The sequence below is a fragment of the Rutidosis leptorrhynchoides genome, chromosome 6 (assembly GCF_046630445.1).
Source record: "Rutidosis leptorrhynchoides isolate AG116_Rl617_1_P2 chromosome 6, CSIRO_AGI_Rlap_v1, whole genome shotgun sequence".
Taxonomy (NCBI): domain Eukaryota; kingdom Viridiplantae; phylum Streptophyta; class Magnoliopsida; order Asterales; family Asteraceae; genus Rutidosis; species Rutidosis leptorrhynchoides.
Window position 1 is genome coordinate 34626522 of NC_092338.1, and position 12044 is coordinate 34638565.

The window sequence follows — 12044 nt, forward strand, 5'->3', positions numbered from 1 at the left end:
ACAAGTGTTGAGCTAAAATTTTCAAATCTGAAACCCACACAACCCACAAAAATATTTTGCAAACACCGGTGAAGGGTTATTCCGGAAAACTTATCTAGGGTAAAAGCTAGATTAAATTTTCAAAAAGATCAAATGTTTTCATAAAGATCCAATTTCCTTAAGGATCTACATTTTCATAGTCATGTGGGACTGTAAACCACCTTTCAAATGTGCACTTTGCTTTGAAAACCGAAAGTAAATCGGCTATTTGATTGCAAGTGTCGTTGACCTAAACCCGAGGCAACTGTGGATGACACACCCACCTTTAACCATGGTTCTATCGTTACTATCATTGTTTATACCACCATATCAAAATCACTAATGTACAAAGTGTGATGAATAAAAAAGTGATTCATGTATGTTTTTATTTCAAGTTCTGTATTGCTTGAGGACAAGCAACGCTCAAGTGTGGGGATATTTGATAAGGCTAAAAAGGAATATATATTTCATAGCAATATCCCTTCTAAATAGTAGGTTTTCATATGTAATTGTATTATATTTTCATTGTAATTGTTTAAATAAATAAGTGTGAAGACAAAAGGCGAAAACGAAGATTTGAAGACGCAAACGTCCAAAAAGCTCAAATGTACAAGATACAATCCAAGTGGTTCAAATTATTGATGAGAAACGTCTAAAAATGACAAGAGTACAAGTTACAAAACGCAAAGTACAAGATATTAAATTATACGAAAGGACGTTCGAAAATCCGGAACCGGTACCCGAGCCAACTATCAACGCTCGACGCAACGGAGCTAAAATTACAAGTTAACTATGCTCAAGAATATAATATAATATTTAAATAATTCATAATAAGAATAATAATAAATAATAAAAAGTTGTTAATTGAGCATAGTTAAGGGGTCATAAGTGAAAATTTCAATTCAATATTTGCCTATAAAAGGCAATTCATTTGATCGATTTATGTACACCTTTTCTTCTTTCTTTCTCTTTACATGTAATATATATATTTATAATTATAATTTTAATTTTAGTTTAAGTTTAATAATAATTGGGTTATTGTAAGGAATGTTTTACGGGTTTTAAAGTCGAAACTCTGTCCGTGTAACGCTACACGATTAATAATCACTGTAAGTTATGTTCTTCCTTTTTAAATTAATGTCTCGTAACTAAGTTATTATTATGCTTATTTAAGCCGAAGTAATCGTGATGTTTGACTAAATATTAAGACGGGGTTATTGGATTTTGTACCATAATTAAGGTTTGGGCAAAAGACCGACACTTGTGGAAATTGGACTATTGACTATTAATAGATGGGGGGTATTGTCTAATTGAGTGACAACTCATTGGAGTCTGTCGAACCTATCTTCAAATTAATTATCCTAATAATTAACAATGATTATGGTTGTCCTATTTAGTGACGTTCATATGGAATCTATTATAATCATTTAATTAATTATTCGGGTTGGGTAATTGATTATTCAAACTGATCAAGTGGGTAAATTAATATTCATATCTAATCAAAACAGGGGTGGATTACATACAGTGATAACTGGTGTAATTGTTGACAGAAGTGATAACTGCGTCACAGTTTATGTCATAACCCGTCCTTAACCGTAAGAACGTGTTAGATAACGTATGATTTCATTGCGAGGTATTGACCTCTATATGCGACATTTTTAAAAGAACAACTGCATTTATTTTACATTACAAACCATAACTCTTATGATAATACAAGCTTTAGACAATATAAAGATGATTATCGTTTAGCGATAATCTTAGACTTACAAACTTTACATGTGATGATAACAATACGATTTCTAGCATATTTTACATTACAAATCCTCCGATATGCAGTTTTATTTTTGACACAAATATGCATACTCAAGATCTTGTTTAAATTCAACATGTTGCAGCGGAAGCTTCTAATTATCACCTGAGAATAGACATGTTTAAAACGTCAACATAAAGTTGGTGAGATATAGGTTTAATGCCGGCAGCAATATATATATAGACCACAAGATTTCATATATAAACGTTTTTAATAAAAATATTCTAAGTGGTTGAGCACTTGGTAACCATACTTAACATTTAATCACGTCGCATATTCCCTTTATTATGAAATCTTACTACACCGTACCAAGTGTAGTCATGAAACGAAGTACTGTGCAACCGTTGAATACTGGTCGTCCAGTCCGGTTGGGGTTGTCAGGCCCGATAGATCTATCAACAGGATTCGCGTTTACAATACCGCTGTAAATATTAGTTACCAAGCTACAGGGAAGTATGCCAGTGGTACAACTCAACGTAGAATATATATTTTTCAGTTACTTGTGTCCATAACGTAAAACATAAAATACATGTATTCTCATCCCGAAATATTTAGAGTTTAAAAGTGGGACTATATACTCACTTTCGTCTTGAAGATATGTAATTTCGACTTGGTCTCCGATTGATATCACGAACCTATCCATATATAGTTTATCAATATATTTCTATTTTAAACAATCGTCACATATATATACTTTTTATACTTTTAATAGTTTTAATAATTTCTTAGTCCGTAGTTAGCAGTCCGATGTTAGTAATTCAATTTTAATGGTTCATTTTTAGGTGTTTAATAAACCCCCAATGAAATAAATAAAAACCCCCATCGTATATGTATTGGTCGAGATTAATCTTGACCCATGGTACCGGTGTTGTCAAATGACGTGTTGCGTACATAAAGTACCGGTGTTGTCAAATGACGTGTTGCGTACAAACATGGGATCTTATGATTAATCTTCTCGTGTTGTTTACGGGTGATCCTGAACCATATAAAATTGAATTATGAGTACATATATATATAATATCATGTTATCTTAAAAAGATGTGATTTATTTTAATTTTCTCCAATTAATCCCGAAGTTAAACTAGTCTTGGATAGCCAATTTTGTTTCGGTCATAGTTTCTTCGTTACAACTCCGTTTTCGTTGATTCAACTTGCCATCTCCTTGGATCGAGTTCCTCTTTAAGACTATGAACTATAAATATCTTAGTTTGTATTCAAAATCACACGGAATAGGTGAAACTTTAGTGAAACTTATGAAGTTAAACCTTTTCCTTTATGTAGGCAACCTTAAATGATTATTTTTCTAAAAATACTTATACTTTGAATTAAATCATGAAATTTTTATGTGTTACCATATTCATAGTAAAAATCATTTTTCCAGAACATAAACCTTCAATTCAAAGTTTAAGATGGTTTTTAATTATCCAACCCAAAACAGCCCCCGGTTACACTCCGACGTCGTAAAAACAGTTTTTAAGGTGTTCTTTGAAAAACCAAGTTATACCTTGTTAAATTAGCATATATTTAAGTTATATTACAGGTCTTGAAGTATTTTAAAAGTTAAGTTAGAAGGATCTATTTAGTTTGCAAACAAGTTTGAAAACATTCAAACTATGTTCTTGTTGTTAAAATTGTATACCACAAAATATGATAGCTATATATATATGAATCGAATAAGGTTATGAACATAGATACTACCTCAAGTTCCTTGGACAAGGTTTCTGTAAAAGAGGAGTAAGAACCTAGAACCAAAAGGGTGATGGAATTGGATGAAAGATTGGAAGTAAGTTCGTGTTCTTGGAAGGATTTCTTGAAGTGTTTTTGTAAGGTTTTCTTATGAGATTTAAGTGTTGTTTTTGAAGCTAAATGATGGAGAAAATGCTTGGAGATGATCAAGTATGAAGTTAAGAGTATTTTGAGAGAGAAATGGAAGTGTAAGTATGAGAAAATGGGGTGAAGAAATGGTGTGCATGCATAAAAACGTTTTTAGGTTATAAAGGAAAAAAAAGATACCTAACTTTGTTTTCTTGCTAAATAATTCATGCTACTTGACAAATGGTTGGTTCCACATGTTTCTTAATCATTTAAGGCTGCTAAGGAGCAGATTTTTATTGGTATATACCTATAGTAAATACATCTAGAAGCTGCGTATGATACGAGTACATATACTCTAGATATACGTATAGAAATTTTGTGAAAAATGGAATGAGGATTCAAATATAGCTATCTTTTGTGAATACACTTATATGGTTTTATGTATTTAAGTTCTTAAAAGTGATTAAATTCATTACTTATACGATATATGTATAAACATTATAGGTCATAAGTATTTAAGTCAAATAACGTTGCGTATGGTTATCGTTTTGAAAACTTAAGTTAGTAGTTTCAAAATATACATATAACTTATTGTTATTAATACAAAATGAGATATTAAAACATTCTTAGATCATGTTAAATATGTATATATACATATATATACACAAACGTATAATTATCATATATTGTATAGTTCGTGATATCATCGGTCAAACTAGACGGTCAAACGTTGTGTAAAACTCTTTTCAAAAACATAAATCTTAACAATTTGGATTGCTTATCATGTTGGTAAGGTTTAATTTATATAAATATTAATCTTATAAGTATAGAACGATCGAAAAAGTGCGGGTCATTACAGTTTAAATCCTTAATTAGTTGGAATATTTGACTTCGGGTATAAGGGTAATTTGACGAGGACACTCGCACTTTATATTTATGACCGATGGACTATTATGGATAAAAACCAGATAGGTATCAAATAAACCATGACAAAGGACAATTAACCCGAGTAACAATTAATTAAAATCAAAACGTTAAACATCATGATTACGGAAGTTTAAATAAGCATAATCCTTTTATTTCATATTCTATCGCAATTTTATTTATTGTTATTTTATTTATCGTCATTTATATATTTTATGCACTTTAATTATTGTCATTTATCTTTACGCTTAAAAATATAAAATCGACAAACCGGTCATTAAACGGTAAAAAACCCCCTTTTATAATAATATTACTACTTATATATATATATATATATATATATATATATATATATATATATATATATATATATATATATATATATATATATATTTATATAAATATAGTTTTATAAAAATATAGTACGTAATCACTAGCTCCATGTGGAACGAACCGGACTTACTAAAAACTACACTACTCTACGATTAGGTACACTGCCTATAGTGTTGTAGCAAGGTTTAGGTATATCCCATCCGTAAATTAATAAAACTTGTGTCATATTTTGTAGTATTTTGTATTAAAAATAATACTATTTCGTACCCTCACGCTACATCATCAAAACTTTTAAAATAAAAGAATGCAATGTCGTTTATTAAATTCATTTAAGTTCGATCAAGCTGTGGGACCAAGTGACGGAGCCGTTAAGTGTTTTGACGGGGCCATCACAAATGTTTTCTTCATTATGCCACTTGTTGGATTGTGATAGATCAAAATCCAAATATGAAATTGAATGAAAATGGTTATTTTGGGGTGAACGGATACGTATATCGGTGATTGTAAATAGGATAGTAAATGACTATTGAATTAGATTTGAAAGAATGTACAGTATACTTATTAATGTGAAATCTAAATATTCCTCGGGTATTACCTACCCGTTAAAATATTTTTACCATTAACAGTTTGTACAAAAGAATTTTTAATTACAATCTCTATAAAAACATATATACATATATATTTTCTTCAGATGTAATCATGGGTTTAATGAGTTAATATAATATTAATCTCATTTGATTTTCCGTTAGAACTAGAATACATAATCTCTAAAACATTAGAGATTACATAATCGCCATGTCGAACAAAGATAAATGATGTAGAACGATATGTAGAACGATGATCATGTTCGAGGTACATAATGAGATATTGAGGCGTGTGATGCAGATGTTGTTGTTGGTGGTACTGTTGATGCCGGTGATGCTGCTGGTGCTTGTAACCTTTGCACCATATTCTCCAAAGCCACTACTCGAGCGCGCAGCTCGTTGACTTCTTCTACTACACCGGGATGATTGTCGGTTCGGACGAGCGGATGAATAAGATCTAGAATTTTAGATAGAATATAATCGTGACGAGATACTCTGGAAATGAGAGAGAAAATAGTATTACAGACAGGTTCGTCTGTAAGTGCTTCAGGTTCTTCACCAAGAGGTGAATTCGGTTGGTGGAAAGGATCGCCTTCTTCTTGTCTCCATTGATTAAGTCCACTACGAACCCATCCCCAATTCATCTAGAATTGATGATAGCTGGTTGGTTGATTTTTTGGTTACACTGCTTTCGGAGTTTGAGTGAAAATCCATATTGGAATAGCTGTCAGAATTTAAGGAATTTGAACTAGTTGCGAGTTCCATCTTTTACGGTTAGATAAAGGGTTTTCCATCTTGTACTTATGTATAGTACACAAGATCCCGTAGATTACGGAGGAATTTTTGGAAGCTGTCAGGCAAAGTTTACAGTAACAGATACGCTAAGATATGAATTTATCTATACACTATCTATGCAATAGAGGCAGTAAGACGTGTCTAGACTTTAAGGATGATAAGTAAGCAATTTTTGACACGAAATGATAAGCAAAACTTTTGACATGCAGACACGGTCGAAGTCCAGACCCACTAATGCATCTAAACAACTATCAGTTAGACACACTAATGCAAGACCTGGTTCTCTAAGACCACCGCTCTGATACCAACTTTAATGATTCATATCGATTATAAATGATTCACAATAGTTGATTACATCGCGAGGTATTTGATCTCTAAATGATACATTTTACAAACATTGCATTCGTTTTTAAAAGACAAAGTTTCATCACATCGAAAGTTGACGGCATGCATACCATTTCATAATATATCCAACTATAAATGATTTAATAATATTCTTGATGAACTCAATGACTCGAATACAACGTCTTTTGAAATATGCCATGAATGACTCCAAGTAATATCTCTAAAATGAGCAAATGCACAGCGGAAGATTTCTTTCATACCTGAGAATAAACATGCTTTCAAGTGTCAACTAAAAGGTTGGTGAGTTCATAGATTTATCATAAGCAATAAAATTCATCATTTTGATAAACCACAAGATTTGAATACAGTACACCTACCTCATGTACAAAATCATTTTTCATAATGCTTGGCAGAGTAGGTTCGTATCCTTTTCTCCCCCGTAGGTTGCCTCGCGATTTTTAATAACCGTACACATATCTCGTGTACAAAATATAATACACAAAACCTGTGTATAAAAATCATTCTCTCGATACATAACATTCAATTTGATTTCATTGCTCAACATGGTAACTGACCTTAACATATAATGCGCATCAATAATATCCCCAAAACAGAACATCTCGGCTGTATAAATATATAAACTTTTAAGTACTAAACACCACGCCCACTAGCTCTTCCGTCTAGTGAACATTCTGGGTGGGGGTGTTAAACCCGGTAGCTACCTTTAGGATTCGCGTGAATTAGGGGCCATACCCGTTTCCTAATTCTTAGGTTACCAAGCTATAATAATCAGGGGGAAATATTCACATAAATTAGTGGCAATTATAACGTCCAACTAATTCCAATATCATAATCAACAGAACCTCTCGTCTGTATAATAATTCATTCGAGGAATGTTTTGCTTGTGTCTATCTCGTCAAACATTTATAAAAGCATCTCATGTATTCTTAGTCCAAAAATATAGATTTGCAAAAGCATTTAATAGAACAGTTATAAAAACAGCGCATGTATTCTCAGTCTCAAAAATGTGAAGAGTAAAAGGGAATCAAATGAACTCACTATACGATATTTTGTAAAAATATGCATACGACGGAACTGAACAATGCAGGGTTGACCTCGGATTCACGAACCTATATCATTTATATATATATATATATATATATATATATATATATATATATATATATATATATATATATATATATATATTAACACACATAATTGTAATCGTAAAAATTATATATATATATATATATATATATATATATATATATATATATATATATATATATATATATATATATATATATATATATATGAATTTACTAGTTATATCATTTTTATATTAATAACCTATATGTTTCATATATTCTTTTTATATATTTAAAATAAATAAAAATATTACTTTTGTTATGTTATATGTATTAAATATATTTTTGTGTGTATATATATATATATATATATATATATATATATATATCGTTTGTTTGTTAAAATTATAATAATATTAAAATAATATTAGTAATGATAAAAATAATAATAATGATAATAGAGTTAGAAATGATACTTGTAATATTAATGATAAAAAAAATAACTTAAATAAAAATGATACTTTTAATAAAAATGTTAATTTTAATAATAATGAATACTAATAATAATAACTATAAAATTAATGATTTTTCTAATAATAATAATGATACTAATATTTATATTTTTAACATTTGTAATAACATAATAATAATAATAATTACTGATAACAATAATAATAATAATAATAATAATAATAATAATAATAATAATAATAATAATAATAATAATAATAATAATAATAATAATGAGTAATAAGTAAACTACCTCAAAGAAGTAGTCCTAAAAAAATGCCCAAGTTCGGGTTTGAACCCGCGACCTCCCGCTAACTCGATAACATTCTTAACCATTTGCTCTGTCTAATTTTTTTGAATTATATCTTAACTAAATCTATATAACTCGTATTTCTGTTCCTTGTTCTTCTTCACCTTCACAAAACAAAACCCGGAACTATTCATCATCATCAACATCTTCACAAACTCGTCATCTCAGTTTCATTTCATCATCATCCAACCGTAACCATCATCTTTATCACATCTTCATCTTGAATTCGTGATCAAGCATCGTAATCTTTATCAAGTAATCACGTCATCATCATCCATATCATCATCGTTTTCGTTTGCCACGGTCATAATCATAATCATCGTTAATCTAGATCACACGTAGCCATCACCATCATCATTATCTATCATTATAAATTTTCGAATCATACTAATCTCTCGCTATTCCTCGTCACTTTTATATATATATATATATATATATATATATATATATATATATATATATATATATATATATATATATATATATATATATATATATATATATATATATATATATATATATATATATATATATATATATATATTTGACTAACGTCCCTGGTCGGCCACCATGATGTTGTTCCACTTGCCAAAAAAAAAAACTCTCTAATAATATCAAATACACTCAAGGTGGCAACTTTTAAAAGTTCACATATACCACGTACTTCATGTATTTAAAATGCACGCCAAAAAAAATTCGAAGCTTGATGAATGATTTAGTGATGGGTTTTGATTCGAGGTTTGATCGAAGGAAGAGAAAGAAAAAAAATGCACGACAGTTAACATCATTTAAAAAAAATGGTGGTGATTGTGTTGGTGTTATGTGTCGATGGTGATGGCGGTTAGGGTGGTGTTTACTTTGGTTCGAATGAAACAAGAAACGTAACTAGTAGCAGTGAGTTACATGGTGGTCTCAAGATAGTTCTAGGGTGGTAGTGGTGGTTCATGAAGCTGAAATAGGTGGCAAACAAAGAGATGGCGATGGTGGTTATGGGTATAATCGTATAGTAACCGGTTATTGAAAGGATCGATCATGGTGGAAAGAGTGGCGATTTAACAAGGTGGAAGTGAGTGATGGTTGTCGGGTGGTGAAGAAAGGGTGACCGGCTTTGGCAGCGTGGTGGTTTATGATGGATTGTGGTGGTGGATATGGGTCGATGGTGGATTGATGAAGGTGGTAGATGATTGTGATAGGTGGTGATCTATGATGAGTTGATGGTTGTCGAACCAAACTGAGGCAGAAGTGGAAACAACACAAATCCGTGTTTCTTTCATTTTGTCGATGTAACGATGATGGCAACAATTCGTATAGTAGTGGGTTTTGGTTCGTTTGAGTAGTCACGAAGAAGAAGAAGGATAAGGGTGGTGTTAAGGTGGCCGGCGGTGGTGGTGATCATGGTGGTTGCTCCGGTGGTTTAGTCGTGGATCAAAATAAGTAAAATGTCGAGTTCACTGAGGATGGAGAAGAATCAAATGATGATGGTGTGTGAGTGTGATATATTATCTATATGTATATTTGTATGCATAAATTATGATAGAAAATAAGGAAGGATACAAAAGTGTGACACAGTAATAACCACTCAAGTCATCATTTAAACAATTATTAGAAGAATGAATTTGTTTAATTATGCCGACAGTTTTCACGGACTACTATTTCGTACTCCGTTGTTAAATTAGTGGTGATTAGAAGTCTTCGAAAAATTCTTAAATTTTTACAATAATTATATTTATTTATTTTGGTCATTATGGTATGAAATTTAGTTATTAACTTATTAAATAAAAATTACATCAACTGTCCCTCTCGATTTTGGGTAAAATATAAAAAGTGCTAAAATTTAATAACTAGATCCTAAACACATTTTTAGTAAGTCTAAAATTTATAGAACTCATTTTTGGATCACCGTTTATTTTAAAATCACATAAGTTCGCTTATAACTTGTTTATTATCAATCGAATGATAATTGAGGGTTACTATCATTTTCAAAATAAATTCAAAACAATATATATATATATATATATATATATATATATATATATATATATATATATATATATATATATATATATATATATATATATATATATAATGTATTGAATATATATATATATATATATATATTCAATACATTATATATATATATATATATATATATATATATATATATATATATATATATATATATATATACTTTTTAAATAATATTCATTATATTATTCTATTTTTATTTTACTTTACATAAATAAATTTTAGTAACAACAACATACAATATTTAAAATTATGTTTCCAATTATTATATATATATATATATATATATATATATATATACACACACACACACACATATATCAAGTTACAATTAATTGTTCGTGAATCGTCGGAACTGGTCGAAGGTCAAATGATTTCATGAAATAGTTCAAAATTTTTGAGACTCGGTTTAATAGACTTTGTTTATCGTGTCGAAACTATATTAAGATTAAATTTAAATTTGATCGGAAATTTCCGGGTCGTCACATAGATTCTATAAGAGAAGCAGGTGTGAAACTGATTTAAGTTGTGTTGCTCCTTTATTAGGTTGCACAACAGTTATCTTATAATAAAATGGAAAGCGAGTCATTTACTTCGGATTATTTCGTGTTTATGTGTTAATTACTATGAATTGTTTATCGTTTGGTACAATTCTAAATTGTATCGAAGGTAGCCTTTTGCTGACTACTTTGAGTTTTGTCCCGGGAATGTCAATAGTCACCTGATCTATCCATCTACTAATGATGGATGTGAACGATGTAAATGCATGAATTGCGGATATGGATATAGATATGGATGATTAGTGGATATATCAGTCAATTATCATCCATGTATCTCAATCACGCACGCACGCGTAAATATAAGCGAAATACAATTGGCTAGCCGGCATGTTTTGAAAATGGGAGTTGCTCGTATTTTCCCCCAAACATATGTTGACTCGTTATCCATTGTGTGCAAACCGTTAGCGCGAGAATGACAACTACATAAACTCATGGTACCTTTATCTACATATGTTTGTAAGTTGTAGCTACGATAACTTAAACCCTCATAGATGGATGGTGTAACGATCTCAACTCTTACTCTCTTAGTCAACTGAGACATATTTAGATCAAGTAGATCATCAAAGGTTTACTGGCCTGACAATTCTGTTGTGCTCTTTTAGTTATGAAGTTGGAGTTCAAGTTTCAAGATGAACAAATGTGATATTCGTGATGATTGGTAGGAGCAGCATGTGAGTACATTGGGACTATCTTAGTGCAACTCTGGAGCTCGAACTCGGACACCATCTACTTTATTCAAATTCCATTACACAACTAAATTATTATGCTATTCAATGTTAATATTAAATAGAGAAATATACAAATATTTTATCGAATCAAATTTTATTTCGGCGTTGCAAAAGTTTTAGTTAGAGAATTTGTTATCACACATTGCTTTAAGAGGTTAATTAATAGTATTAATTAATTATGCTTTGACCCGTATCA